Here is a 5,200-nt window from a genome sequence, read left to right as displayed (position 1 = left end):
AGGGAGAGAATAGCAAGGAGAGAGGAGGAAATGCAAGGAGGAACAAGAGAGAGGGAAAGGGGAGAGGGAAAAGCGGGAAAAGGAGGAGCAAAAAGGGAGGAGGAGGAGGAGGAGGAGGAGGAGGAGGAGGAGGAGGAGGAGGAGGAGGAGGAGGAGGAGGCACTGGCGCCATCCCTCCAGCTCCCCCACTCCTCCAGCAGCCCCCTTCCCCTTTCCAGCATCTGAGTCGGGCAGGTGTGGCGGACTGGCGGCGCTTGACAACCTGAAGTAATTCTCAAGTAATTAAAGCAACACAAACTTATGCTGTCCTCAACAAAGCAGCGCCAAACAACATGCACTGTTTTTCCTGCCATGCGTTAAAATAATAGGAAGAAAATGAGTAAAAAAGTCACCCACATCACCAAACTGGAAACTTGATTAATCTAAGGAGGTGGTTTGGAACAGGAAAGTTGACTGGAAGGTATGATCAGCCAGTCTCTTCATCAGTCATGCGCGCGAAACAGTGAGGCCCTAATTAGTCAGCGTCACACCTCAACAGGCAGCAGTCGACGGCAGGGGAGGCCAGGCCAGCAGTGGCGAGTGGTGATTTTGTCTCCCCCGACACGTGCTGATTTCATTACGCAGGTGTTGGTGTTTTGTGAGTCAGCACCACCGCGGGTATTGCAGCACACTGGCCTCACCGACTGCTGATGCCTCTGTCCTCGTCTCAACACTGGCATTCCAATTACCTCGCCTCTTAATCTTCGCAGTGTTTCATCTTATCTGATATCTGCATCTCGCATCTCCTACCAATTCTTTTCACTGTCCTCTAATACCAGCATCTTATATTCCGTAGTTTTTAGTCAGTATGTTGTTCTCCTTTCGTATCTCTCCTCAGTGCATTAGGTTCATTACTGTTCACTCTCTCTAAAGAATCGCTTGTAGTTTTCTTTCACAAGTCATCTCTTACACAAACATTTCATTACTTGTAACAATTCCCATCTATCGTTTTCGCTCTCATCCCAAACCATTCTTACTTTCCTTCACGCTACTCCACTTCTTTTTAGCATTTTCGATCCACTACTCTCAACTTTTCCTATCATTCTCACTCTTTCACCCTTCCGTTCCCTATATTCTTCTCCACCCTGCTTCCTCCGTCTCTGCCTCCACTTAATCCCTATCTTGTTCTTTTCTTCTTTATTTTTAACATTTTCGATCTAATACTCAAAATTCTTTCTATCATTCTCACTCTTTCACTCTTCCGTTCCCTATACTCTTCTCCACCTTGCTTCCTCCGGCACCGCTTCCACTTAATCTCCACCTTGTCCTCTCATCTTCAGAGCGACTGACACTCACAACTCGCCTCGGGACACCCTCACCTACACATGTACTCTTCATCTCCTGCCTCTCTCTGTCCACTCCCTCGTCACACCCTCAGTCCAAGATCTAAACAAAATCGTTTCAGTTTCTTTGTATTTCCAGAGTCATCAGGCAAAGAGGTAATTCATCCTTCCATCCTCCTTCCTAGAATCATTCCTTTTCCTCCTATGCATGAATTTTTGTTTTCCTCTCCTTCACTCTCTTTCACCCGTTCTTAATCTTTTTTTCCCTTTACTTTCTCACACCTGTTTTGCTCTTCCCTCCTCCTCCCCTCCCCGCTCTCTTTCTCCCTCTCTCCTCTCCTGGTATTGTCCCCACCCCACGCGTCCGCACCTCTCCATTAACGAAGATAAGGTAATGTTAGCTAAAAAGTTATCAGCCGCATGAAGACTCACGTAAAAATGGGAGGAGGAGGAGGAGGAGGAGGAGGAGGAGGAGGAGGAGGAGGAGGAGAAGGAGGAGGAGGAGGAGGAGGAGGAGGAGGAGGAGGAGGAGGAGGAGGAGGAGGAAAGCCATGCCGTAAAGAATAGAGGTAAGAAAAATGGAACAAGTGCTGGAGAGGGAGGGAGGGAGGGAGGGAGAGAGAGAGAGAGAGAGAGAGAGAGAGAGAGAGAGAGAGAGAGAGAGAGAGAGAGAGAGAGAGAGAGAGAGAGAGAGAGAGAGAGAGAGAGAGAGAATAGCTTTTCCTTCATTTTTCCTCTCTCTCTCTCTCTCTCTCTCTCTCTCTCTCTCTCTCTCTCTCTCTCTCTCTCTCTCTCTCTCTCTCTCTCTCTCTCTCTCTACGGAAACACTAAAATTCTTGACTTACTCTTTAAAATCTTCACTTTGAGGGGAGCTATTCTTGTCCTCCTTGTTATTCTCCCTCTTCTCCCCCTCAGGGCAACCATACTCTCTCTCTCTCTCTCTCTCTCTCTCTCTCTCTCTCTCTCTCTCTCTCTCTCTCTCTCTCTCTCTCTCTCTCTCTCTCTCTCATCACCTGCACTTCACTTATCTGTAATCACTTTTCTCTTCACTGTCACTATATTCGTCACTCATTTTTTCTCTCCCCTCTTCCCTCTTGTCTCCCCTCATCTGGCCATCAATTCTTCCTATAAAGTGGTGGGAGGAGGAGGAGGAGGAGGAGGAGGAGGAGGAGGAGGAGGAGGAGGTTACTTTAGCTAAGAAATGTCTACCTACAGTGGCCATAGAGGGAGGAGGAGGAGGAGGAGGAGGAGGAGGATAGAAAGGCGGTCTGCTCTTGAGGAACGGACTCATTATGAGAATAGGACCCCCGGAGGTTACGGCCCGAAGGAAGAGGAGGAGGAAGAGGAGGAGGAGGATGTACGGAATGTAAATGCATGGAAGGAAGGCAGGGGAAGGCGTAAGTTGGTGAGAGTAAAAGTGACAATAAAGGAGGAGGAGAAAGGGGAGGCAGGAGGGAAAGGGTGGAGAAACACTGACGAGGAGACGCGAATATATAAATAGACGTGGGGAGATAACGGACACACACACGCACACACACACACACACACACGCACGCACACACACACACTTACGGCACCAGGTAGAGACAGTAGTAGTAGTAGTAGTAGTAGTAGTAGTAGTAGTAGTAGTGGTGGTGGTGGTGGTAAGCCCAACCCTTCAACATACCTGAAAAAAAGAGAAGAGAAAAAATAATTACGGTTTTTACCCACAAGACTCACCACAACCAACGTTCTTTACTAGTCCTATCTCTCTCTCTCTCTCTCTCTCTCTCTCTCTCTCTCTCTCTCTCTCTCTCTCTCTCTCTCTCTCTCTCTCTCTCTCTCTCTCTCTCTCTCTCTCTCTCTCTCTCTCTTTTTTTTTTTTTTAAACAAATATTTACAGAAAGGCTAAAAATTCCACGTTGAGTATGGAATTAATTCTCTCTCTCTCTCTCTCTCTCTCTCTCTCTCTCTCTCTCTCTCTCTCTCTCTCTCTCTCTCTCTCTCTCTCTCTCATCCTTGTTCCCTAGTGACGCCAAAATTTCTAAACCAATATCGGAACAGGCGCAGGAGGAGGAGGAGGAGGAGGAGGAGGAGGAGGAGGAGGAGGAGGAGGAGGAGGAGGAGGAGGAGGAGGAGGAGGCAAGGTAATAACATAGGAGGTGGATGAGTGATGTGGAGCCCCGTGGTGGAATCTAAACAAACCTAACCTGGGTGGATTCTTCAGACAAGTGGGTGTTTTTCGCGTGTCCTTCCTTCCTCCTCCTCCTCCTCCTCCTCCTCCTCCTCCTCCTCCTCCTCCTCCTCCTCCTGCCTTACACTTGTGGCCACTATACTAACTCTTAAGGCTGTTTTATATTCTTCATTCGCCTGGTCTATGCATCGTCTGGCCTCGCTCACTATGATTCACACACACACACACACACACACACACACACACACACACACACACACACACACACACACACACACACACACACATGCTCCTAAGCATTTCCTCCACCTATTTATCCACTCCACACCACCACCAGCACTGCCAGCACTCACACCCGCCTCGTCACGCCACCCCCACCCCGCCCTCACCCCCGGGCCATGTATGGAGGCACAGCAAGCGGCAGTCTCGAAATTGGAGGGAGGGAGGGAGGGAGGGAGGGAGGGAGGGAGGGAGGGAAGGAAAGTGGTTTATTGCTTTCGCTGCTTTCCTCCAGTCTCTCTCTCCCTCCTCCTCCTCCTCCTCCTCCTCCTTTCTTATTCCCGACATCCTCCTCTTCTTCATTCCTCTCTATTCCTAAACCTCCTATTCTCTTCCAACCCTCTTCCTCTTCCTCCCTCCTCTTCTCTTTCCTCCCTTCCTCTTCCTTTATCCCCAACCTCCTCTCCTTCAGCTCCTCTTCTCCCTTCCTTATCCCCGCAGCCTCCTTGTCTCTTTCCCTCTGCTCCCTCATTCCCTCCGGCCCTGAGCAGCGTGGAGGCGAGTCTTGTCTGGCAGATTCTCGGACCCTCACGCTGCCAGTAACGAGAGACAGCCGGGGAACGTGAGGCATTGCTGAGGAGGAGGCGGCGGCGGAGGAGGAGAGAGAAGAATTGAAGGAGGAGGAGGAGGAGGAGGAGGAGGAGGAGGAGGAGGACAGCGAGCACACAACACGGCCGCTAGCTGGAGTGACGACACGGGTGTCTGTCAAGAATAGCCGTCAAGGAGGGACGTGACGAGACTCCCAAGGACGATGCAACAGGGGAAGAAAATAATAACGAAAGACTACCACCTTCACCACCACCATCACCACCACCACTACTAGGACTGACAGAAAGAAAATGACTATATAACACCAAACACAACGACGACGGACCTCCAGACAACAGCGACAGACAGCCACAGAAACGCCAGATCAGACTTCATAACAGCAGACAGCCAGGACAGCGAGCGATGACGGCGCTGCAACACGGGATGGATGGAATCAACCCCGCCAACACAGGAACGAAAAAAAAAAAAAAAACGGAAGGAAAGAATAAAATTGCAACCTCCTGAGAACTACAGAGGAAATTTTCCCAACCGATTCTTCTGCCATCATCAGGAGGAGGAGGAGGAGGAGGAGGAGGAGGAGGAGGAGGAGGAGGAGGAGGAGGAGGAGGAGGAAGGGGGAGGAGGGAGGTATATAAGAAGGAAAAGGTGAGGGGAGGAGGGAAATGCTTTAGGAACAGAAGGAAGGAAGGAAGGAAGGAAGGAAGGAAATGAGGAAGGGAAAAAAGGGAAGAAAACAAGGACGAATAACATGAAAGAAATGAAAAGGAGAATAGAAATGAAGGATACACACTGACAGTACATGGGAAGAAGGAAGGAAGAGACATGACCTTCAGAACGCCTCAGCTAACACACACAAGGAAGAACGTAATGAGCGGCC

The sequence above is a fragment of the Scylla paramamosain genome, chromosome 7, assembly GCF_035594125.1.
Source record: "Scylla paramamosain isolate STU-SP2022 chromosome 7, ASM3559412v1, whole genome shotgun sequence".
Taxonomy (NCBI): domain Eukaryota; kingdom Metazoa; phylum Arthropoda; class Malacostraca; order Decapoda; family Portunidae; genus Scylla; species Scylla paramamosain.
The sequence above is the reverse complement of the archived record's forward strand: the minus strand, read 5'-3'. Positions refer to the sequence as shown.